This window comes from Schistocerca gregaria, chromosome 6 (assembly GCF_023897955.1).
Source record: "Schistocerca gregaria isolate iqSchGreg1 chromosome 6, iqSchGreg1.2, whole genome shotgun sequence".
NCBI classification, from domain to species: domain Eukaryota; kingdom Metazoa; phylum Arthropoda; class Insecta; order Orthoptera; family Acrididae; genus Schistocerca; species Schistocerca gregaria.
Window position 1 is genome coordinate 528581979 of NC_064925.1, and position 27188 is coordinate 528609166.

Consider the following 27188-nt stretch of genomic DNA (forward strand, 5'->3'; position numbering starts at 1 on the left):
GTGTAACAGAAATGCTCGTGCAATCTTAATGCGAATTCTTGCGAGACAACCGACCTAGTCCTTACGAAGCACTGTTCGGTAAATTTCGATATTTGAAAGCGTGGTGTCTGTTCTTTCGAAAGAGCAGACACCAAGCAGATCCTGCAGCTGTGGAACACTATAGGTAAACTGAAAGGGGGTTACTGCAGCGGTACATTTCGATGAGAATGTGGATCGGCTGTGAGGCGTACGGAGATAGTCCGTGCGGTTGCGATAATGCTGTGTCGATGGCACAGTGTTTACCGCACCTGTCTAGTAAGCAGGTGATCCGGGGTTCGAACCCCGGTCCAGTACACGTTTTCGCTCGTCGCCGCTGATTCCGCTTAATTTCCCGCTCCAACTGACAGCAGTGATCCCCCCTTAAATTTAGATAACCTTTATTCGGAAAAGACAGTGCAGCTATTGCGCTCCTACCACAGTTATCTCACATATAATCATCAGAGTACACAAGAGACATTAGGGCGCGTGCAGAGTTTTATAGACACTCATTTTTCTCTCGCTCAGCAATCAAATGGAATGAAATCGGTAATAGTGGTGCGATATACCAACACCGACTCAAATGAAGGCCTCGGCGCTTGTTCGTGACGTCACGTCAGCTAGGCACGGCGAACGCCAGGTCTGTTGCAGGCATACTCATAATGGTGGTGTCTCCCTCTCTGACACAGGAAAATGTGAAACTATTGGCGGTAGTTGACCAACACGCATTGTTCTGAGAGATTTCTGCAATCAATTAATTGTGCAATTCACTACACTTCTTAACAAATAGTGTACACCTGAACTTAAATTGCCACTTGTTTTAAGGACTGACATACAAAACAACTTCATGGTGCAGCAGCAATAGAATTCGTGCTTCTTTACCTTATTTGTAAATCTGAGGAAGTTACGTTTGAACTGGGTTGCGTTTACAAGAAACTGTGAACATATTGGTGCTCTTCTTCAGGTATCTTGGTTGACTATGGGGTGAGGAGCATTGTGAATGAAATATCTTGCGATTGTACACGTTGGGGGCACCAAAGAAGAGGCAAAAGAGAGATACTTGTTTCATCAAATAAATTTTTTTATCTTATAAACTTTCTCCTTTCAGTTGCAAGAGGGCAATATTTATCATTTATAATGTGCATGTTTAAAAAAGTTTAAGCTCAGCAGTATTTTCGATGCATGAAGCTATTTTGTTTCCTGTTTAGAATTCCTTTCATTGGAAACGACTGTAATCTAATGGCTGTAAATTAGTTCACATTTCCAGCGACGATGTCAAACGGAAAAAAATAAATAAATAAAAGAAACGAGTTCATTGTAAGGGGGCTGGGGTAAGTTTCGATAACAAAATGGATCAAGTAAATATTGTTATTTCAATGTAAAATTTCCGAAGCTTGCAATGCCTCAAAACATTTCTCATATTGATCTACGTTTGTCTCGACAGGATTCAGTAATACAGAACTATGATCGTCATTTGTAGCTTTACGATACTAAGAAAATCTAAATAAAACTTCAGAATCCAAAACAATGCCAAACATTTTGTCCAAAAATAAGAAATTTATAGTGATAAGCACGCCCAGGCGCTTCTGCCTGCAACAGACCTGTCTGACGTGACGTCACCAAAGAGCGCCGAGGCCTTCCTTTGAGTCGGTGTTGGATATACCCTCCGCCATGCACTGTACGGTGGCTTGCTGAGTACGTACGCGGATGCGAGACACGTAGAGATAAGATATAAGCACGAGACAGGAAGGGACGAAGCAGCCAAACAAGTTGGAGGGCTAACTGAGGAACACGGAATGGGATGAACGCCTGCGATCTTCGACCAGCTGACTCAGCAGGTGTCGATTCCGCCAGCATTCCGTGTTGCTGTCTGAAAGTCTTGACGAGCTTCCTCCCTAACTGCGCAACCTTTTCCGCACTGATGACCAGATGAGGCTGCGTCAACTTCGCCCGGTGTTCGGCACTTCCCCGTGCCTTTTGTGGTAGGAGATGTGGAGAGGCAGCTCATCGCCAGTGCTTCTGTCCCTAGGTCGGTGCTCCGCTAGAGAACAAACGGTCGCGTGACCTCGGCACCGCTCTTAGCCGTCAGTTTCGAAACAGTTTTATCGGCTGCATTCCTCTAACAGAGCGGGCTTCCCGAAAACACTAAAACAAGAACGAGAAGGGGATGGGGAGCAGCTCCTGCCGCCTTATCTCTTCTGGGGGAAAAATGAATCCGCGCGGAACTTCTGAGCGCTATGGGACTTAACATCTAAGGTCATCAGTCCCCTAGAACTTAGAACTACTTAAACCTAACTAACCTAAGGACATCACACACATCCATGTGTAATGTCTCCTGCAGCGGTCTTTCCGCGATATTTTCAGAAATTTTATAAATTATATAACTCAGTACATATCTCAAAATATCTCTTTTTATCTTACCGACTCCTAAACTTTAATATACGATGATTATCAATGCAAAATAGTTTCAAACTCTGTTATTCCTTGGAGCGTCCATTTACTCCATGGAATAGCTTCTCTGCTATCTGTTTTCTCTTATGAAAAGAATGAGGCAATGCTGCCGATTAGTCGTGAAAGAAGGAGGATGTATATGTATGTATTGTTGAGCTAGTCGCCACCTTGATGAGCAGGAATTTAATACATGTACTAAACTAAAGTAAGTGTGTTCGCGTATTATTTAACTGATTATTATTGACAGTGTCTGCTTACTACGCTGTGTTGCACGGGATCGGTGGGGAACGTCTGATTTACACTGGACGAAGCTGTCGTTTTGTATGCTCAAGATATCCAGTTACTTCAAATAAATAGGCTAACACGGTCTTACCAGCAGATCTCCGGTCTTCCCCATGTGATCACCGTAAGTTAATAATTATTACAAATGTTTTCAGGAGATCGACTGACAATTTTCGTCGCACCGAGACTTCGAAATTGCGTCACTGCCATATGGAATTTAAGTTAAGCTCAATTTAATCAGGATAGAACAGTACTGAACTGTGTGAATGTGATAAGCCTGCTTTGTGAATGAAAATTCCCTTATCATACGCGGTATTTTTACTATCCTGATCAGTGCAGCTAAATCAGGCCCGTAGGAGAGAGATTTTTAAATTTTTTTGAATACCACAAAAAAATGAAACATGCACGAGGCAGGATTCGATCGTGCGACCGTAGCAGTCGCGTGGTTCCAGACTGAAGCTCCTAGAACCGCTCGGTCACACCGGTCGGCTGCGTTACAAAACATGTGGGTAACTTCTGCATGTGGCTTACCGGAAACAGACTGTCGCTCGACTGCAACAAAATATAAATATGAGATGATCCTGCTGGAAAGTTTTGATCTTATTTCTTGTCATCAGTCTGCCGCCTAGTTTGATGCTATCAGTCATGATTTACTTTCCGGTGCCAACTTCTTCATCTCAGAGTAGCACTGACACCATTTTCTCTTCCTCGTGATGACTGGGCGTTGTGTGATGTCCTTAGGTTAGTTAGGTTTAAGTAGTTCTAAGTTCTAGGGGACTGATGACCATAGATGTTAAGTCCCTTAGTGCTCAGAGCCATTTGAACCATTTGAGCACTGACACCGAAGGTCCTCAGTTATTTGTTGTATGTATTCCAATATCTGTCTTCCACTACAGTCTTTGACTTCGCAGCTCTCTTTACCAGGATGTCAGTTATTGCATGGTATACTAACACGTATACCATCATCCCCACCCTTATTCCAGTCAGTGTTTTCTTTCCTCGTCGATTGTGTTCTTATCTGAATCAGTGCCCTTCATGTCCATCGTCCTTCTGCAGCAAGACATGTCAGACCCTTCGGTTCTGTTCTGTGCTCCACATGTGCATTCTGAGAAATTTCGCCTCCCAGTTAGGACCTCTGTTCGTTCGGTACTAGCGAACTTTTTCAGTTACACAATTAGAATCATAATTTCCAATCTTATGTTTAGTGAAAATTAATGACACAGTGTTGACTCTCTGTTGTTCAGTAAATGCTATGGTTCAAAATGGTTCAAATGGCTCTGAGCACTATGGGACTTAACATCTGTGGTCATCAGTCCCCTAGAACTTAGAACTACTTAAACCTAACTAACCTAAGGACATCACACACATCCATGCCCGAGGCAGGATTCGAACCTGAGACCGTAGCGGCCAAGCGGTTCCAGAATGAAGCGCCTAGAACCGCACGGCCACACCGGCCGGCCAGTAAATGCTATCCTGTTATCAATGTTATGCAGCATGAAACTCTTTATTTAACCTTCAGTATACTACCTATTAAAGCATCAGCGTCTCATATCATCACATAATTTCTTTGATGTACCGGGTCATCAAAAAGTCAGTATAAATTTGAAAACTTAATAAACCACGGCATAACGTAGATAGAGAGGTAAAGATTGACACACATGCTTGGAATGATATGGGGTTTTATTAGAACGAAAAAAAAGTATTGCTAGACGCGTGAAAGATCTCTTGCGCGCGTGTTTGGTGATGATCGTGTGCTCAGCCGCCACTTTCGTCATACTTGGCCTCCCAGGTCCCCAGACCTCACTCCGTGCCATTATTTGCTTTGGGGTTACCTGAAGTTGCAAGTGTATCGTGATCGACAGACATCTCTAGAGATGCTGAAAGACAACATCCGAAGCCAATGCCTCACCATAACTCCGGACATGCTTTACAGTGCTGTTCACAACATTATTCCTCGACTGCAGCTATTGTTGAGGAATGATGGTGGACATATTGAGCATTTCCTGTAAAGAACATCATCTTTGCTTTGTCTTACGATGTTATGCTAATTATTGCTATTCTGATCAGATGAAGCGCCATCTGTCGGACATTTTTTGAACTTTTGTATTTTTGCGGTTCTAATAAAACCCCATGTCATTCCCAGGATGTGTGTCAATCTGTACCTCTCTATGTACGTTATTCCGTGGTTTATTCAGTTTTCAAATTTATACTGACTTTTTGATCACCTGGCATATTGTAAAATCTTGACGTACTTATAATTACCATTAAGTTTTTGGTGGTTGTGGGTTCCTTGTCTCGAAATATACTAGAAAATGTGATATATTTTTTTGAAACAGTACCACAGTAAAACGGGTACTGACATGGCACCTAAGGATGTATAAAACCAAATGTTGTGAAACAAATGCAAAAGTGTATTTTCTTGTGTGATAATTCCAATTTTCAGCAAAAACACTCAGCGAAGTCAGTTAAATAGATGTAAACATTAATTTAGGTGTAATGACAAAAGAATTCTATCAAGGTTTTTGTAAAAGGAACTGAACCATCTACAAGAACTTATCTAAAAATTAATTCTGCAGTGCGGGTAAAATAATGAAGCACAGTAATTCAATGAGAACTGAAGCAGTCTTAAGTGGCTAAAGGCTTCCTGGTTCAAAGTGGATGACAATGTCGCCTGGTATAAACGTACAAACATATGAACGTACGTGATTTTATTTCTTCCACGAAGTTTAAAGTAGCACTACATGGTTAGAAAACTACATAGCGAATGTCAAAATGGCCATGCAGCACATTTCAACCTTGCTTTGTGTTACACTGTGAACAAGTTTTTGTCAAATTCTCTATGTTTTTTACACTCTTGTTTACCAAAGTTGCGTTTGTAATCTCTGTCTGATACTGATAAATCGTACTTGTAAACTGTTGGCCAGAATAATACACAGAGGAATTTAAAGAAATATTAAAGACGTACTGGAGGAAGGACTGTTTGGTTACAGAAAGTGAAAACCTACTACGGAAGAAATTATTGTGGCCTGGCGCTTAGTAATAGAAAACAGGCTGAATTAAAAGAAAACTATCTTTCTAGTAGTTGTGCACGTAAAGAAAACTTTCAGCAGTATAAGGTGGAGTTACATGTTCGCTAGAAGATTGGATTAAAGTACAGAGACGGACGAATAATCCACACTATGATACAGAGCCCAAGGGGTGTAAGAGATACTGAAGAGAAGTTCGTTTTGAGAATTGTGTAGGGCAGATCTACAACTTATCTTCACTAGTGCTAAATTTGTACGTCGAGGAAGCAACGATGGAAGAAAGAAGGGGAATAGATAGGCCAACCAGTGCTAAGATCCCTTTGGTCAGGATGTGAGGGAGACGTGCCTGGAGGGGTGATCGGTATGCCTAGAACAGAAAATGTTTTGAAGTTCAACAATTTAAAGACGAAGACGAATAACCAACAGCGTAAATGGCGTATATACTCGTATATATGCCATTTCCGTTGTTCGTTACTCTTACTACGCATTTTCTTCATCATGCCGATTCCATTGTTCGTTACTCCCCCTACTACATATTTTCTTCATCATGCCAATTCCATTGTTCGTTATTCCTCTTAATACACATTTTCTTCATCTTTTTCTTTACATTGTTGATCTTCAAAACATTTTCTGTTATAGGCCTTCTGTTCACCCCGCTAGGCACGTCTCCAGTGTCTTCCTTACATCCGGACCAAAGGGATCTTAGCACTGGTTGGCCTATCTATTCCCCTTCTTTCTTCCATCGTTGCTTCTTCGACGTACAAAATTAGCACTAGTGAAGATAAGTTGTAGATCTGCCCTGCATCCGTCTCAAAATGAACTTCTTTATCTCTTACACCCCTTTGGGGTCTGTACATTGTGTAGATTATTTGTTCGTCTCTGTACTTTAATCCAATCTTCAACAAACACTAGAGAGAGAGAGAGAGAGAGAGAGGAGTAAAAAATGGAAAGGCTCGAGGCTAGGGAAGGATGAGGAATGAAATTCTTTAGAAAGAAGCCATCCTAGCATTTTTCCACAAGCGTTATAAACCAAAAATCTGTTTACTCGATGGACTAGGGATAATCTGAACCCCTCCTCTCGAATGGAAGTGCTCAGTGCCCCACCTAGCATGGCGTGCATGAACAGTTGATAATTATGTCATGAACTACTCATCCAGATAGCTGTATGAGTAGTTCATGACATAACTATGGTATTCATCCAGGTGAAAACGACCTGTGCTTCAGGTATCCACAAGGTCATCTCCATTGTCCTCTAATATATATGAACGCTTTGCCATTACATCAGAGCTGAAACCCCAGAAACCAGAGAGACTGAAATTCAGGAATTCATCACGAAAGCTTCGGAGAAACTCAAGAGATCAAATTTCGACGCTTATGAGACATGGCATGAAGAATGGATCTCTTCATTTCCCCAACACCTATGTTTGATCAACAATCCATGCAGCTCTCTGTCTGGTTTCTCTTTAGCAAGAAGAATTTGGACAAATCATAAAAGGTGTAAATTCTGGCTTACAACTGGAGAAAAGCTGAAAATCCATTCTCCGATAGTTACAATGTGCCGCAGACCATCGGGCACATAGCTATAGTGTACGAGGAGGAAGATGTAAACAGTGCCATCGATGATGATATGAACAGGCTGAAACCATGGGATCTTGCATTTTAAATTGGCAGTATATTACGTAAAATACGATTTGTAAATATTGCAATTAAGCTTTTGTAAGATATTCATAATTCCATTGTATCCTCGTTTTGATATATCGAAATAATAATAATAGGATGACTCCCGTCCCCACACCTCAGTGGTGAACGCAGTGCACCGGTATAACAGGAACAGTATCTCTTACAAGGGAAGGCCACGACGTTTGGAACGCAGATTTGCTGCAAACTTCGTACACTCGTAGTACTGCATTAGGACAACAAAATGTGTAAGCAGTGGCGCGTACTTCTCAAGCAATATTGAGAAAATCGCAAGATAATTTCGTTCGTCAAATATATACCTGTTCGTGGCCGTTTTTACCAGGAAGCGGCAGCAGCTGAGTGGGTAACGTTGAAGTCCCTTAATCGCTCGTCAGTCTTTTTTTTATTTCTAACACAATTTTCTTTACTATTTACATTACAATTGATATAATGGGAAAAATACGTGTGATCCGATCAACTTTTATTAAATTTACATTTTTATTTGGCAGTCTACAAATTTTTATCATCACAAATAATATAATATTCATAAATATAGTCTAGTAAACGACCACACACATAAAGTGATACTGAAAATGTATACTTATCCGTGTCTTCAAAATTGTTCGTATTTAATCGAAAAAGAACGAGAAATTGCTTCTCGTGAAGGTGCTATTGAAATACACTCGATACTGCATGATCAATTATCAGCGCCTATATTTGAGGGCCGGCCGCGGTAGCCGAGCGGTTCTATGTGCTTCAGTCCGGACCGTGCGTCTGCTACGATCGCAGAATCGAATCCGTCCTCGGGCATGGAAGTGTGTGAAGTCCTTAGGTTAGTTAGATTTAAGTAGTTTTAAGTTCTATGGGAATTATGACCACAGATGTTAAGTCCCATAGTGCTCAGAGCCATTTGAACCATTTGATATTTGAGTAAATGCTGCGTTATTCATGGTTTGCTTCCAGATAATCGGATGAAAGAGAGGTTTGTTTTACCACGGAAAACCTCAAAAGACGTTGCTTATGCGGAAACAGCATTTATTCAATGCAGCTGATGCTGTTTAACTTTACGTTCTCCATGTTTTTACGAAAAACACCGTCCTGCCAATGTACTCGTAATGCTGAAAGCGACGATTAATTGTGCATCTTTCGAAAGCCGTCTGTGCAGGTCAAAACTTGGAGGTAACAAGCAGTTTTGGACTTCTTCCAGGTATAAGGGATTTCTCATACATTTTCTGTATCACTTTTGCGTTTGGTCGTTTACTAGTCGATAGTTACGAATATTATATTATTTGTGACAGTAAAAATTTGTAGACTGCCAAATAACACTGTAAATTTAATAAACGTTCATCCGATTACACGTATTTTTCCTATTATATCAATTGTAATGTAAATAGTAAAGAAAATGACTGTGTTAAAAATAAATGAATATGATGAACGGGACTCGATCCAGCGATTATGGGGCTTGAACGCTACCCACTTAGCTACCGCCGCTTCCTGGTGAAAACGGCCACGCACGAGTATATATTTGACGAACGAAATTATCTTGCGTTTTTCTCAAACACGCTTGAGAAGCACGCGCTACTGCTTACACATTTTGTTGTCCAAATGGAGTGCTACGAGTCTACGAAGTTTGAAGTAAATGAGCATTCCAAACGTTGTGGACTCCCCTTGTTAGTGCACACACGGAACGTGATTCTGCGTCCAACCGCTCCTCAGTTTTGACGGATGCTGAGCGTTTTCAGGGGAAAACGTGACAGATTAGCTGCTTTACGGCCTCTTACGGTGATAATACTCGTTACAAAGTCAGCTACACGTTTCTATACAACCTGCCAATAAAGCTCTCGAAGTCGATAGGGCTAGGTGTTTCACACATTCCCTTCATCCTTCTGTCGACTCCAAATTTTGGAAGAAGTGTGTCGCTCAGAGCATTTTCGTCGCTATGGAAGGTGAGCTCTTCCAATTTTTTGTGCGATGCCGTCGCCACTGCACTCTTCCGCTGTGCCTTCGATTCGGACGCGACCAGTAGACCGGCCGCCGCTCCTAGCACCACTGGTAACCCGAGGCCTAGGAAAGCAGGACAGCGCGGCAGAACGTGCCTCCCGCCCCATGGAAGACGCCCAGGTACTATCGACCTTGCAGTAATCGATGTTTTGATGCGGCTGCAGGCCGTTGTCTCCGGCTGGCGGCGGCTTCTCTGATTGCGCTGCTGCTGCGTGGGCGTAATGTGAGTGTCTGGCGGCGCGGCGCGTCATAGGAATGTTCGTTTCCCACCGGCGGGCACTTCGCCGACGCCGTCGGTGCTTGGAATTGCGCTCGCATCAACTCCCCGAGAGAGGTCGCACCGAGAGATGGACTGCGGTGACCCACCGTTCTCGTGGGAGATGCCTGCCTGTTCAAAGACGGCCGCAGCAGAATTCGAGTAGACTGTGACAGCAAAGTGCCAAGGCCAATAACCCTTTGGATCAGTTTCATACTCTACGATGAAACAATGATTGCCTTATCAGGCAAGGGAAGAATTAAATGCCTTGCCCCGAGTGATCAGTTAGCGAAGTGTCAATCTGTTAAAATAGCCGACTTTTAATGTATTTAAAGCTGATCTTGATTTGCTACCGAGGCTTTCGAATGTTGCCATTTACAGGGTGGTCCATTGATAGTGACCAGGCCAAATATCTCACAAAATAAGCATCAACGGGAAAACTACACAGAACGAAACTCGTCTAACTTGAAGGGGGAAACCAGATGGCGCTATGGTTGGCCGGCTAGATGGCGCTGCCGTAGGTCAAACGGATATCAACTGTCTTTTTTTTTTTTTAAATAGGAACCCCCATTTTTATTACATATTCGTGTAGTACGTAAAGAAATATGAATGTTTTAGTTGGACCACTTTTTTCCCTTTGTGGTAGATGGCACTGTAATAGTCACAAACGTATAAGTACGTGGTATCACGTAACATCCCGCCAGTGCTGACTGTATTTGCTTCGTGATACATTACCCGTGTTAAAATAGACCGTTTACCAATTGCGGAAAACGTCGATATCGTGTTGATGTATGGCTGTTGCGATCAAAACGCCCAACGGGCGTGTGCTCTATATGCTGCTCAGTATCCTGGACGACATCATCCGAGTGTCCGGACCGTTCGTCGGATAGTTACGTTAGTCAAGGAAACAGGAAGTGTTCACCCACATGTGAACGTCAACAACTACCTGCATCAAATGATGATGCCCAAGTAGGTGTTTTAGCTGCTGTCGTGCCTAATCCGCACGTCAGTAGCAGACAAATTGCACGAGAATCGGGAATCTCAAAAACGTCGGTGTTGAGAATGCTACATCAACATCGATTGCACGCGTACCATATTTCTATGCACCAGGAAGTGCATGGCGACGACTTTGAACGTCGTGTACAGTTCTGCCACTGGGCACAAGAGAAATTACGGGGCGATGACAGATTTTTTGCACGCGTTCTATGTAGTTACGAAGCGTCATTCACCAACAGCGGTAACGTAAACCGGCATAATGTGCATTATTGGGCAACGGAAAATCCACGATGGCTGCGACAAGTGGAACATCAGCGACCTAGGCGGGTTAATGTATGGTGCGGCATTATGGGAGGAAGTATAATTGGCCCCCATTTTATCGACGGCAATCTAAATGGTGCAATGTATTTTGATTTCCTACGTAATGTTCTAGCGATGTTACTACAAGATGTTTCAGTGCATGACAGAATAACGATGTACTTCCAACATGATGGATGTCCGGCACATAGCTCGCGTGCGGTTGAAGCGGTATTGAATAGCATAATTCATGACAGGTGGATTGGTCGTCGAAGCACCATACCATGGCCCGCACGTTCACTGGACATGACGTCCCCGGATTTCTTTCTGTGGGGAAAGTTGAAGAATATTTGCTATCGTGATCCACCGACAACGCCTGACAATATGCGTCAGCGCATTGTCAATGCATGTGCGAACATTACTGAAGGCGAACTACTCGCTGTTGAGAGGAATGTCGTTACACGTATTGCCAAATGCAATGAGGTTGACGGACATCATTTTGAGCATTTATTGCATTAATGTGGTATTTACAGGTAATCACCCTGTAACAGCAGGCGTTCTTAGAAATGATAAGTTCACAAAGGTACATGTATCACATTGCAACAACCGAAATAAAGTGTTCAAACGTACCTACATTCTGTATTTTAATTTAAAACTCCTACCTGTTACCAACTGTTCGTCTAAAATGGTGAGCCATATGTTAGTGACTATTACAGCGCTATCTATCAGAAAGCGAAAAAAGTGGTCCAACTAAAACATTCATACTTCTTTACGTACTACACAAATATGTAATAAAAATGGGGGTTCCTATTTTAAAAAAAAACGCAGTTGATATCCATTTGACGTATGGAAGCGCCATCTAGCGGGTCAACCATAGTGTCATCTGGTTTCCCCCTTCAAGCTAGACAAGTTTCGGTCTTTGTAGTTTGTTCGTTTCACGCTTATTTCGTGAGATATTTGGCCCTGTCACGATCAAAGTACCACCCTGTATAATATGGGTGGAAAAAAATAGGACGACAGAAAGCTATTAAATATTCAATCGAGCTGTAATCATAGGTTTTCAGAAAATGTTGGAAGCAGTGAGAAAAAAAATGGAACAAAATTTGCATTGTGGATCAACATACTCAAGAAGTAAGTACGGTAACGAAAGTAGCAAGGACACGCATCCCAGTTAGTGTAAAGACACAGGCAAAGTCAGTGGCTCCACTAAAGAAGCTCGATTAATACAGGTGGGATCTGCCGCAGAGAAACAGAAAATTGGGATAGAATAGGGAAGAGACGCATTTGGAAAAATATGACTACTGACTAAAGCAACAGGAACTGATCTACGAATAATATCTGGAAAATGCTGTATTTAGAGTGCAGGTACTACAGCTCAGAAACTTGAACGTTAAAAAAGAATAATGAAAAATATTTTGTAAGCTTTGAAAATCTAATTGTGGAGAAGAATAGAGAAAATCAACTGGTTATATAGAGTAAGGATTAATAAAGTGTTTGTAAGCGTTGAGGAAATAGGAATTCTGAAGTAAATCAGAGAGAGGAAACCAAACTGTGTCGGTCCATTCTAAGAAAAAATTGCTGCAAAAAGTGTTGTAGAACGAAAAGGGGAAGAGAAAAAAGCAGAGATAGAATAAAACAACATGCTGACAAATATGAGGGAACTATATAGAATAGGACACTATGTATGACGGAGTTCAGCAGAAATCTTTTTTTTTTTTCGATTTATGTAGCGTGGTTATCAGTCATTCGGTCAGATTTAATCTTCGTGGGACATCACTCATCCGAGTGGTATGACGTGGGTCGCCACCATTTCCCCATCTGTGGCAACGTCTTCATCTCAAATCACGACTGATACCCAACATTTGTTGCATCTCTAAGAGGAAGTCAAACGAAACCGAGACACATGGAAAAAAGTTTCTTAACTGTTCATTATTTCAATACTAATCACCATAACTGTTAATAAATGTATCCCTCTGTGAGAAAAGATGGTCAATGCCTTCACGGAAAAAATGTTTTCCGTTGCCTACGAAAGAATGACTGCACCCAGGCGTCCGAAGAAAATCGAGGGCGACGAATGTCATTTTTCATAGCTCCGAAAATATGGAAATCGCAGGCGGAGAGATCGGGACTGTATAGAGGACATCAAAGGGCTTCCCAGCGAAACTTTTGCAGCGTAGTCGAAACATGTGGGCCTGCCCACAAGTTGACAGAATCCTACATCGCTTACTGCCTTCGCTATTCAAGCAGTAAAACTGCCGCATCAGCCATAATGTTTTAATTTCTACTTTTTTACTGCTAACTGTATACGCAACACCTTTAGCAGACGATGCCCATATGTATAACACTGGATATACTTGCAAAAGTACATACTTGTACGATGTATGATGAGATAAAAGAAATTATTCAGATAATGAAGGGAGACGAAAATTTAATAGTCATAGGTGACTGGAATTCGATAGTAGGAGAAGGAAAAGTAGTAGGTGAACATGGAATGGTGGTAAAGAATGAAAGAGGAAGCCGCCTAGTAGAATTTTGCACAGAGCATAACTTAATCATAGCTAACACTTGGTTCAAGAATCATGAAAAGAAGTTGTGTACATGGGAGAGGCTTGGAAACACTGGAAGGTTTCAGATATATGAAAGGCTTATTTCAATAGTGGTACAAGTCCTTCATATAATAATAAGACAGAGATTTAGGAACCAGGATTAAATTGTAAGACATTTCCAGGGGCAGCTGTGGACTCTGGCCACAATCTATTGGTTATGAACTGTAGATTAAAACTGAAGGAACTGCAAAAACGTGGGATTTAAGGAGATGGGACCTGGATAAACTGAAACAATGAGAGGTTGTAGAGAGTTTCAGAGAGAGCATTAGGGAACGATTGCCGAATACGGGGCAAAGAAATACAGTAGAAGAAGAATGGGTAGCGTTAAGAGATGAAATAGTGAAGGCAGCAGAGGATCAAGTAGGTAAAACGACGAGGGCTAGTAGAAATCCTTGGGTAACAGAAAATGCATTGAATTTAATTGATGAAAGGAGAAAATATAAAAAGCAGTAAATGAAGTAGGCAAAAAAGAATACAAACGTCTCAAAAATAAGATCGACAGGAACTGCAAAATGGCTAAGCAGGGATGGCTAGACGACAAATGTAAGGATGTAGAGGCTTATATCATTAGGGGTGAGATAGGTACTGCCTACAGGAAAATTAAAGAGACATTTGGACAAAACAGAACCACTTGTATGATTATCAGGAGCTCAGATGCAAACTTAGTTCCAAGCAAAGAAAAGAAAGCAGTAAGGTGGACAACATTATGGAAATGACGTAGATGAAATAAAATGGGAGACATGATACTGCGCGAAGAGTTTGACAGAGCACTGAAAACCCCAAGTCGAAACAAGGCCTCGGGAGTAGACAACATTCCATGAGAAATATTGATAGCCTTGGGAGAGCCAGCCCTGACAAAACTCTACCTTCTGGTGAGCAAAATGTATGAGACAGGCGAAATACCCTCAGACTTCAAGAAGAATGTAATAAATCCAGTCCCAAAGAAAGCAGGTGTCGACGGACGAGAAAATTACCGAACTATCAGTTTAATAAGTCACGCCTGCAAAATACTAACGCGAATTCTTTACAGACGAATGGAAAAACTGGTAGAAGCCGACCTCGGGGAAGATCAGTTTGGACTTCGTAGAAATATGGGAACACGTAAGGCAATACTCTACGACTTATCTTAGAAGATAGATTAACGAAGAGCAAACCTACGTTTCTAGCATTTGTAGACTTAGAGAAAGCTTTTGTCAATGTTGACTGGAATACTCTCTTTCAAATTCTGATGGTGGCTGGGGTAAAATACAGGGAGCGAAAGCTATTTACAATTTGTACAGTAACGAGATGGCAGTTATAAGAGTCGAGGGGTATCAAAGAGAAGCAGTGGCTGGAAACGGAGTGAGACAGGGTTGCAGCCTATCCCCGATGTTATTAACTCTGTATATTGAGCAAACAGTAAAGGAAACAAAAGAAAAAATCGGAGTAGGAATTAAAATCCATGGAGAAGAAATAAAAACTTTGAGGTTCGCCGATGACATTGTAATTCTGTCAGAAACAGCAAAGGACTTGGAAGAGCAATTGAACGGAATGGAGAGTGTCTTGAAAGGAGGATATAAGATGAAATCAACAAAAGCAAAACGAGAATAATGGAATGTAGTCAAATTAAGTCAGGTGATGCTGAGGGAATTAGATTAGGAAATGAGACACTTAAAGTAGTAAAGGAGTTTTGCTATTTGGGGAGCAAAATAACTGATGATGGTCGAAGTAGAGAGGATATCAAATGTAGACTGGCAATGGCAAGGAAAGCGTTTCTGAAGAAGAGAAATTTGTTAACATCGAGCATAGATTTAAGTGTCAGGAAGTCATTTCTGAAAGTATTTGTATGGAGTGTAGCCATGTATGGAAGTGAAACATGGACGATAAATAGTTTGGACAAGAAGAGAATAGAAGCTTTCGAAATGTGGTGCTACAGAAGAATGCTGAAGATTAGATGGGTAGATCACATAACTAATGAGGAAGTTTCCAGAATGAGATTTTCACTCTGCAGCGGAGTGTGCGCTGATATGAAACTTCCTGGCAGATTAAAACTGTGTGCCCGACCGAGACTCGAACTCGGGACCTTTGCCTTTCGCGGGCAATTGCTCTACCAACTGAGCTACCGAAGCACGACTCACGTCCGGTACTCACAGCTTTAATTCCGCCAGTATCCGTCTCCTACCTTCCAAACTTTACAGAAGCTCTTCTGCGAACCATGCAGAACTAGCACTCCTGAAAGAAAGGATACTGCGGAGACATGGCTTAGCCACAGCCTGGGGGATGTTTCCAGAATGAGATTTTCACTCTGCAGCGGAGTGTGCGCTGATATGAAACTTCCTGGCAGATTAAAACTGTGTGCCCGACCGAGACTCGAACTCGGGACCTTTGCCTTTCGCGGGCAATTGCTCTACCAACTGAGCTACCGAAGCACGACTCACGTCCGGTACTCACAGCTTTAATTCCGCCAGTATCCGTCTCCTACCTTCCAAACTTTACAGAAGCTCTTCTGCGAACCATGCAGAACTAGCACTCCTGAAAGAAAGGATACTGCGGAGACATGGCTTAGCCACAGCCTGGGGGATGTTTCCAGAATGAGATTTTCACTCTGCAGCGGAGTGTGCGCCGATATGAAACTTCCTGGCAGATTAAAACTGTGTGCCCGACCGAGACTCGAACTCGGGACCTTTGCCTTTCGCGGGCAATTGCTCTACCAACTGAGCTACCAGAGCACGACTCACGTCCGGTACTCACAGCTTTAATTCCGCCAGTATCCGTCTCCTACCTTCCAAACTTTACAGAAGCTCTTCTGCGAACCATGCAGAACTAGCACTCCTGAAAGAAAGGATACTGCGGAGACATGGCTTAGCCACAGCCTGGGGGATGTTTCCAGAATGAGATTTTCACTCTGCAGCGGAGTGTGCGCTGATATTGAATAGGATTGGTGAGAAGAGAAGTTTGTGGCAAAACTTGACCAGAAGAAGGGATCGGTTGGTTGACATGTTCTGAGGCATCAAGGGATCACCAATTTAGTATTGGAGGGCAACGTGGAGGGTTAAAATCGTAGAGGGAGACCAAGAGATGAATACACTAAGCAGATTCAGAAGGATGTAGGTTGCAGTAGGTACTGGGAGATGAAGAAGCTTGCACAGGATAGAGCAGCATGCAGAGCTGCATCAAACCAGTCTCAGGACTGAAGACAACAACAACAACAACGACAACTCTATAGTCGATGTTAACAGATTTCTCTTCTTCAGAAACGCTTTCCTTGCCATTGCCAGTCTACGTTTTGTATCCTCTCTAGTTCGACAATTATCAGTTATCTTGCTCCCCAAATAGCAAAACTCCTTTAGTAGTTTAAGTGTCTCATTTCCTAATCTAATTCCCTCAGTTCCTAATCTAATTCCCTCAGCATCACCCTACTTAATTCGACTACATTCCATTATTTTCGTTTTGATTTTGTTTGGTGTTCATCTTATATCCTCCTTTCAAGACAGTGTCCATTCCGTTCAACTGCTCTGCCAAGTCCTTTGCTGTCTCTGAGAGAGTTACAATGTCATCGGCGAACCTCAAAGTTTTTATTTCTTCTCCATGGATTTTAATACCTACTCGGAATTTTTCTTTTGTTTCCTTTACTGCTTGCTCAATATACAGATTGAGTAGCATCGGGGAGAGGCTACAACACTGTCTCAATCCATTCGCAACCACTGCTTCCCTTTCATGTCCCTCGACTCTTATAACTGCCATCTGGTTTCTGTACAAATTGTAAATAGCCTTTCGTTCCCCGTATTTTACCCCTGCCACTTTCTAATATTAGACGTGGTGAATTGATGTTGCCCAACAACGCCTTTAAGGCGACAGAGATGCCATTGTCAACATCTCACTGAGTATGAACGAGGTCGTGGATCACGGCTACGAGAAGTTCGATCCTCCTTCAGCGATATTGCAGGAAGACTTGGCAGGAATGTAGCCACTGTACATGATTGCCGGCAGCGGTGCTCACGAGAATTTACGGTGGGGTTCCGGACGACCAGGTGCGACTACCAAGAAGGAAGACCGACTTAAGAATTTTGGAACACGCATTATGTTCGAGTATAATGACTATTTTGAAGACTAGAAATCTACTCTGTAGGGATCAGCATGGGTTTCGAAAAAGACGATCGTGTGCAACCCAACTCGCGCTATTCGTCCACGAGACTCAGAGGGCCATAGACACGGGTTCCCAGGTAGATGCCGTGTTTCTTGACTTCCACAAGGCGTTTGACACAGTTCCCCACAGTCGTTTAATGAACAAAGTAAGAGCATACGGACTATCAGACGAATTGTGTGATTGGACTGAAGAGTTCCTAGATAACAGAACGCAGCATGTCATTCTCAATGGAGAGAAGTCTTCCGAAGTAAGAATGATTTCAGGTGTGGCGCTGGGGAGTGTCGTAGGAGCGTTGCTATTCACAATATACGTAAGTGACCTTGTGGATAACATCGGAAGTTCAGTGTGGCTTTTTGCGGATGATGCTGTGGTATATCGAGAGGTCGTAACAATGGATAATTGTACTGAAATTCAGGAGGATCTGCAGCGAATTGACGCATGGTGCAGGGAGTGGCAATTGAATCTCAATGTAGACAAGTGTAATATGCTGCGAATACATAGATAGGAAGATCCTTTATCATTTAGCTACCATATAGCAGGTCAGCAACTGGAAGCAATTAATTCCATAAATTTTCTCGGAGTAGGCATTACGAGTGATTTAAAATGGAATGATCATATAAAGTTGATCGTCGGTGAAGCAGATGCCTGACTGAGATTCATTGGAAAAATCCTAAGGAAATGCAGCCCGAAAACAAAGGAATTAGGTTACAGTACGCTTGTTCGCCCACTGCTTGAATACTGCTCAGCAGTGTGGGATCCGTACCAGATAGGGTTGGTAGAAGAGATAGAGAAGATCCAACGGAGAGCAGCGCGCTTCGTTACAGGATCATTCTGTAATCGCGAAAGCGTTACGGAGATGATAGATAAACTCCAGTGGAAGACTCTGCGGGAGAGGCGCTCAGTAGCTCGGTACGGGCTTTTATTGAAGTTTCGAGAACATAACTTCACCGAGGACTCAAGCAGTATATTGCTCCCTCCTATGTATATCTCGCGAAGTGACCACGAGGATAAAATCAGAGAGATTAGAGCCCACACAGAGGCATACCGACAATCCTTCTTGTCACGAACAATACGAGACAGGAATAGTAGGGAGAACCGATAGAGAGAGGTACTGAAGGTACCCTCCGCCACACACCGTCAGCTAGCTTACGGAATACGGATGTAGATGTATTTGGCGTACGGCTCTGGCGCATCGTACTGCATCTGCAGCAGCACTCTGAGCAAAATTTGGTATCACAATCGGATAGTTCAAGGACAGCTCCGCGCCAAACGCCCTGTTCTGTGCATTCCGTACACTTTCCTGTGCAAGAGGAGCAGGTCACGGTGTAGAGGCACAGGTTCCGTTAGGTGTCTGTGTGGTTGCTTTTGGAAGTGCCGGGGGATGTGCAGGTGGCAGTCTGCGCCGTCGTCAGCTGGCGCGGAAGCGCGGCTCGCCTTGGCGAAGCATCAAGGAATGCGACGCTGGGCGTCGTACCATGCAGGCCACGTACCACGGTCGCCACACTCGCCAAATAGCTTCCGACCCCAGGACCCACGCCTCTCTCCGACGCCTCTTTCTCTCCGCGTCCTTCGACGTTCATTCACTTCTGCAGCGAACCGGTAGCATTTCCTGCCCTTCTGTTCGGTTCTTCTCCTCTCTGTCTAGTCGCTGTCTCCATCTGCCCTAGCATCAAGCGATGTAATCGCAAATGCAGAAAAGTGTAAGACGGATCGTGACAAAGACCACCTTGTGCTTCGGACATCAGCCGCCTACACAGAAACTGAGGTCTGTAAAAAACTTCATCAGCTATACAAATCCTTTCGGGAGCTTTCTTAGTGCATCAGGTGTCCATCTGTGGGGAACTAGAGTCATCTGTTCTGTTCTACTCTATCGCTTGAGCCTTGTCCCGCAGTTACGCACGGTCAGCCATGCCATTTGGCATGTTAATAGTTAAGTGGTGGCCGGATGCCTTTTCCGCCACCACACCGTACCCCCCAGGACGGAATTAGTGTACCCAAACTGTCTGCGACGAGTGTAATCCGTGGAATAGCTCAGATGTCTGCGAGACGTGTATTGTATATAGTATTCATACGTTATCAATCACCTCCAAGGGGACGATCTATTGATATGTAATCATCATGGTTTCAGAAAACATCGTCCTTGTGCAACGGAGCTAGCTCTTCATTCGCACGAAGTAATGGCCGCTATCGACAGGGGTCTCAAGTTGATTCCGTATTTCTAGATTTCCGGAAAGCTTTTGACACCGTTCCTTACAAGCGACTTCTAATCAAGCTGCGGGCCTATGGGGTATCGTCTCAGTTGTGCGTCGGGATTCGTGATTTCCTGTCAGGAAGGTCGCTGTTCGTAGTAATAGACGGCAAATCATCGAGTAAACCTGAAGCGATATCAGGTGTTCCCCAGGGAAGCGTCGTGGGACCTCTGCTGTTCCTGATCTACATAAATGACCTGGGTTACAATCTGAGCAGTTCTCTTATGTTGTTCGCAGATTATGCTGTAATTTACCGTCTAGTATGGTCATCCGAAAAACAGTATCAGTTGCAAAGCGATTTAGAAAAGATTGCTGTATGGTGTGGCAGGTGGCAGTTGACGCTAAATAACGAAAAGTGTGAGGTGATCCATATGAGTTCCAAAAGAAATCCGTTGGAATTCGATTACTCGATAAATAGTACAATTCTCAAGGCTGTCAATTCAACTAAGGACCTGGGTGTTAAAATTACGAACAACTTCAGTTGGAAAGACCACATAGATAATATTGTGGGGAAGGCGAGCCAAAGGTTGCGTTTCATTGGCAGGACACTTAGAAGATGCAACAAGTCCACTAAAGAGACAGCTTACATTATACTCGTTCGTCCTCTGTTAGAATATTGGTGCGCGGTGTGGGATCCTTACCAGGTGGGATTGACGGAGGTCATCGAAAGGGTGCAAAGAAGGGCAGCTCGTTTTGTATTATCACGTAATAGGGGAGAGAGTGTGGCAAATATGATACGCGAGTTGGGATGGAAGTAATTAAATCAAAGACTTTTTCGTCGCGGCGAGATCTATTTACGAAATTTCAGTCACCAATTTTCTCTTCTGAATGCAAAATTGTTTTTTTGAGCTCAACCTACATAGGTAGGATTGATCATCAAAATAAAATAAGAGAAATCAGAGCTCGAACAGAAAGGTTTAGGTGTTCGTTTTTCCCACTCGCTGTTCGGGAGTGGAATGGTAGAGAGATAGTATGATTGTGGTTCGATGATCCCTCTGCCAAGCACTTAAACGTGAATTCCAGAGTAAAGATGTGCATGTAGATGAAGATGTAACTCAGGCGGAACATGGGGACCATCCCGGTATTCACCTAGCGGGATGTGGAAAACCGCCTAAAAACCACATCCAGGCTGGCCGGCACATCGGCCCTCGTCGTTAATCCACTGGGCGGATTCGATCCGGGGCTGGCGCGCCTACCGGAGTCCAGGAAGGAGCGCGTTAGCACTCTCAGCTACCCTGGCGGGTCGGGAGCTTGAGTCATCAACCTTTCCGAAAAGGAGCCCAAGCATCAGGCAGAAATGTGAACTGGAAAATTGGGTAACCCCCTAGTGTAAGGAGTGGAGTAAGAAGAACGAAACTATCTATGGCAAGATGCAACCTCCTTTGAGACCAAACCGATCTGTGAGTATGCAGAGAGCCACAAACTATCCTGTACTTCTTCTCCTGCTTTTTTCTTCTGACAGCGTGTTAACAAGAAGACCATATCGCTAAAGAAAATGCTGTTCACCTTTCAAATTTCTGCATTGAAATCATTTAATAGTTTTTCACACATCAGTTAATACCAAATCTATAAACTTTTATTTACTGCCGGCCGCAGTGACCAACCGGTTCTAGACGCTTCACTCCGGAACCGCGCTGCAGCTACGGTCGCAGGTTCGAATCGTGCCTCGGGCATGGATGTGTGTGGTGTCCTTAGGTTAGTTAGGTTTAAGTAGTCCTCAGTCTAAGGGACTGATGCCCTCAGATTCAAAAAATTCTGAGAAATTTCGTCTCCGAGTTAGGACCTCTGATCGTTCGTTCGGTACTAGTGAACTTTTTCAGTTACATAATTAGGATCAATATTTCCGATCTTATGTTTAGTGAAAATTACTGACACAGTGTTGACTCTCTGTTGTTCACTAAATGCTGTGGTTCAAAATGGTTCAAATGGCTCTGAGCACTATGGGACTTAACATATGTGGTCATTAGCCCCTAGAACTTAGAACTACTTTAACCTAACTAACCTAAGGACATCACACACATCCATGCCGGAGACAGGATTCGAACCTGTGACCGTAGCAGTCACGCGGTTCCGGATTGAGCGCCTAGAACCGCTAGACCACCGCGGCATGTGAAAGTTGCTGGATTTGGAAGGGTTACTCCTGTAGCTGAAATATCAGGTACGTCGTGGTAGGATTAAAAAGATTTGCTTCCGTGAAATAGTAAATTAGTATCATTATTGTTACAGTTCTGAAGATGGTTCTGAATGAACCGATACCGGTCATATGATTAAAAAAAAAGATTTTCAATCAAGACGGATTATAAATAACATTATACAATCACTGATTGCTGCTATCCCATTAGACATTATATCTGTTTTTGCAGAAACCTCCTTGGTTGGAACTTCTGTTAACAATGTGTTTCGCCTTCGTGGGGCATTTACACATTATCTTTATAAATTTTCCTTTTACAACATATTAAAAATCATAAAACGGCTGTGTACTAGACTGAAGCTTACGTCGAATCATATGGACCCGCAGAGACCTTAGTAAAGTCGCACCAGCAAGCCAGAATGGAGCATTGGTAGCACCACATTTACAAAGAACTTTAATTTACCACAGTTCATCAAGAGTAGTGACTGGCGTATTGTGACGAGCCAGTTGCTCGGCCACCATTGACCAGACGATTTCAGTTGGTGAGATATCTGGAGAATGTGCTGGCCAGGGCAGCAGTCCAACATTTTCTGTATCCAGATAGGCCAGTACAGGACGTGCAACATGCGGTCGTGCATTATCGTGCTGAAATGTAGGGTTTCGGAGGGATCGAATGAAGGGTAGAGCCACGGGTCGTAACACATCTGAAATGTAACGTCCACTGTTGAAAGTGCCGTCAATGCGAACAAGAGGTGACCGAGACGCGTAACCAATGGCAGCCCATACCATCACTCTGGGTGATACTCCAGTATGACGATGACGAATACACGCTTCCAATGTACGCTCACCGTGATGTCGCTAAACACGGATTCGACTATCATGATGCTGTAAACAGAACCTGGATTCATCCGAAAAAATGTCGTTTTGCCATTCGTGCACCCAGATTCGTCGTTGAGTACACCATCGGAGGTGCTCCTGTCTGTGATGCAGCGTCAAGGGTAACCGCAGCCACGGTCTCCATGCTTCTAGTACGTGCTGCTGCAAACGCCATCGAACTGTTCATGCAGATGATTGTTGTCTTGCAAACGCCCCCATCTGTTGACTGAGGGATCGAGACGTGGCTGCACGATCCGTTAGAGCTATACAGATAAGATGCTGTCATCTCGACTGCTAGTGATACGAGACCGTTGGGATCCAGCACGGCGTTCCGTATTACCCTCCTGAACCCACCGATTCCATATTCTGCTAACAGTAATTGAATCTCGACCAACGCGGGCAGCAATGTCGCGATACGATAAACCGCAATTGCCATAGGCTACAATCCGACCTTTATCAAGGTCGAAAACGTGATGGTACGCATTTCTGCTCCTTACACGAGGCATCACAACAACTTGTCAACAGGCAATGCCGCTTAACTGCTGTTAGAGTATGAGACAGCTGTTGTAAACTTTCCTGATGTCAGCACGTTGTTGGTGTCGCCACCGGCGCCAACCTTGTGTAAATGCTCTGAAAACCTTATCATTTGCATATCACAGCATGTTCTCCTGTCGGTTAAATTTCGCGTCTGTAGCAAGTCATCTTCGTGGTGAAGCAGTTTTAATGGCCAGTAGTTTAGATATTATTGTAACGGTATAGCTTCAAATTAGATCTACTCCCATCTAAATTTGGAATGAAGAACATAGAATTGAAACTGCTGCGAAAATGCGGCCTGAATTTCGCAGGCTGCTCTTCGTATCTATCCAGAGATACCAACGGCTGTTGAAGCGACCATTTCACGGAGGCCAGTAGGCCCTCTCGTTAGGCGCTTGCCTCCGAAAGCAGGGACACACAAAACACGCGGCAATCCTTGCTCGGCACGTATGTAAATACAGGTTCGCGTAACCGTGAGAGAAGCGGGAGCGTCGCATCCCGGCCTTTTTTGCATCCGTAAGCGCCTCTTACAGCGCCCCATTGTACACACGGGATCGTCGCCAAGCAGCATCTGGGCCGGGTCCTGTGTCTCACGCTTGCTTAATAATCCTCGCCGCCTGAAAGGGCCGTCGTTGTCTTGGCGCTAGACCGCCCGATGGGGTGTTTGCTTAGGTCCCTCGCTCGCAGAATTGCGCCCCGGCCTTTGAAATGAGGGTCCTCTGCTTTTGGGGCCGATCTGAATCAGTCGTGCATCATGCCCGACAGCCATTATATTGTTTTATTCTCCTCCTGTGCGTTGGTACATGGGGACGCTGCTCCCTCCCCTAAAATGAAGCGAAGTTTCCAGTGTTCGTGCTCGCTGATCAGAACTGATGTTCACCTTCTATCTTCAGGGGGTCGTTGAACGAAATGGATTTAGTGTTTCGAGTGTTTCGCAAAGCTTACCAGCGTTTGCTGAATAACTTGTTACGTGATATTTGAAAAGAATTGGCCCTTGACTGAAAACATATCGACAGACAGGACGAAGAATGTCATCACAAACAGAGAACTATCCACAGGAACACAGGTAGTTTAGATTCTGTCCCTTGGAAACGGGATTTGATTAAATACGCTGTTCGTTCTGAAGATCCGTAGTGGAGAAATCCTCGAGCACGTGCAATATACAAGAAAACAAAAATTTACACTGCATCAAAAAACTGCCTTTTTGTCTTTTTTTTGGAGAAGATCGGCAATCGGTGACGTTGCAACAAATTTTATTATCCGCCCATATTGCATATATTTCTAATGCATGAGTGCTTTCGGTCCCCTTGGAACCATTTTCAGATCTTAGTATGGATATTGTTTGGTTACTCTTCTAGCCGACATATTCAGATCTGAAGATGATTCGATACATCTGAAACGGATCAGAACTTTAGAAATATATACACTTTAGCCAAACAATAAAAACTGTTGTAAAATACGCAATACACATTTACAGTAGAAATTTTATGCTAACGCTCTTTCCACAGGTCCAAAGCGACGCAGTCTTCAAGACTGTGGAGATTATACTTTTTTCTACTACAAACGTTTAAATGCATATTCTCTTTAGTGCAAAAAGCTATTGTAGCCAATTATCGTCCAATCAATTGTAGTTTTCCAGGCTTACTTGCATTGGTCACTTTACCGCATTAAAAATGCGTCGAGGTCAGGCACCACACAGTAGTATGTTTGTATGATATATTTGACAACAGACACACCAACTGGTTCTGCTAAGAATTTCGTCTTAGCCTTTAGCGCTTTTTTGTTACTTGCTAAAAATTTTAAGGTCGTCGGCAAGATACTGAAAATGTATTTTGTTGAATAATGAATACATTCCCAGACCAAAGCGAATTACTTACAGTCTTTAAGTGAATTACTTTTATTCATGATATCGATCCAGTGAAATGAGTCGACGGTTTGAAACAGAAGTGTGTCACTTGTGACGAATTTCTTTAAGGAATAAATATAATATACTATGAAGCAATGCTTGACATACCCAGTCTTCTGCAAGACGTTATGAAATTCATACCGTAAATAATTCGTTTTACGCGTTTATTGATCCGCATAAATGTAGCTTCGCTTGATGAATTACAGAAAAATATTATATCGTACGACGTGGAATGAAAGCCAGTACCTGCGGCTCACAACGAAGACTTGTTTGGGGCGTTTCAGCAGTCATGTTGCTTGCTCCTACCACGTGAATTTATCTTCAAGTCTTAACACCAAGAACTTCCACTGGCAAGCTCTTGTATCTGCGTGTCGCCGTATCTGTTGCATACCTTCAATGGAAGCCTCTTGCGGCTTCTGAACTCCATATAGTGAGGTTTTTCGCAATTTAAAGATACTGAATTTGCTAGAATGTGTTTAATAACTTCCAAGATACTTCCATTAATAGCTCTTTGTAATCTTGTATTCGATTTGCTACATCTACATCTACATTCATACTCCGCAAGCCACCCAACGGTGTGTGGCGGAGGGCACTTTACGTGCCACTGTCATTACCTCCCTTTTCTGTTCCAGTCGCGTATGGTTTGCGGGAAGAACGACTGTCTGAAAGCCTCCGCGCGCGCTCGAATCTCTCTAATTTTACATTCGTGATCTCCACGGGAGGTATAAGTAGAGGGAAGCAGTATATTCGATACCTCATCCAGAAACGCACCCTCTCGAAACCTGGCGAGCAAGCTACACCGCGATGCAGAGCGCCTCTCTTGCAGAGTCTGCCACTTTGCTAAACATCTCCGTAACGCTATCACGGTTACCAAATAACCCTGTGACGAAACGCGCCGCTCTTCTTTGGATCTTCTCAATCTCCTCCGTCAACCCGATCTGGTACGAATCCCACACTGATAAACAATACTCAAGTATAGGTCGAACGAGTGTTTTGTAAGCCACCTCCTTCGTCGATGGACTACATTTTCTAAGGACTCTCCCGATGAATCTCAATCTGGTACCCGCCTTATCAACAATTAATTTTATATGATCATTCCATTTCAAATCGTTCCGCACGCATACTCCCAGATATTTAACAGAAGTAACTGCTACCAGTGTTTGTTCCGCTATCATATAATCATACAATAAAGGATCCTTCTTTCTATGTATTCGCAATACATTACATTTGTCTATGTTAAGGGTCAGTTGCCACTCCCTACACCAAGTGCCTATCCGCTGCAGATCTTCCTGCATTTCGCTACAATTTTCTAATGCTGCAACTTCTCTGTCTACTACTGTATCATCCGCGAAAAGCCGCATGGAACTTCCGACACTATCTACTACGTCATTTAAATATATTGTGAAAAGCAATGGTCCCATAACACTCCCCTGTGGCACGCCAGAGGTTACACGATTGGTCACAGACTTGTGTAAAGCGTTGTTCAGAACCCTGAAATGGAGGATATTTGAGAAAAGCAGCTACAGAATCACAACAAATTGTAAATAATCTTCTTTTCCCCACAAATCGCTACCGGAGAGGCGGTGGAGGCAGGATTAGATTGATAACAGCTCATTATTTGCATGTTAAATGCAAAAATGTAGAGACGGCCTTTAGTCACCAGTGAATGTCGATTGACAGCTGGTGCTGCTGATGAATATAGGCGAAACGTAGCGCACTCCACTTAGTGTCCGCCAGTGTGCGGAGAACAGATACGGGC

The 27188-nt window shown here is 43.4% G+C and overlaps 1 protein-coding gene and 3 non-coding genes across 4 annotated transcripts in view; 1 reads left to right on the forward strand and 3 right to left on the reverse strand.

Annotated features, from left to right (window-relative positions):
• The window catches only part of LOC126278325 (ras-responsive element-binding protein 1-like), a 380719-nt gene that overhangs the window by 145201 nt on the left and 208330 nt on the right, over positions 1-27188 (forward strand). The gene's annotated exons all lie outside the window — the stretch shown is intronic.
• Positions 15642-15716, reverse strand: Trnas-cga (transfer RNA serine (anticodon CGA)). The gene has a single exon. It is a non-coding gene; the product is annotated as a tRNA-Ser (tRNA).
• On the reverse strand, positions 15942-16016 carry Trnas-cga (transfer RNA serine (anticodon CGA)). The gene has a single exon. It is a non-coding gene; the product is annotated as a tRNA-Ser (tRNA).
• Positions 16242-16316, reverse strand: Trnas-cga (transfer RNA serine (anticodon CGA)). The gene has a single exon. It is a non-coding gene; the product is annotated as a tRNA-Ser (tRNA).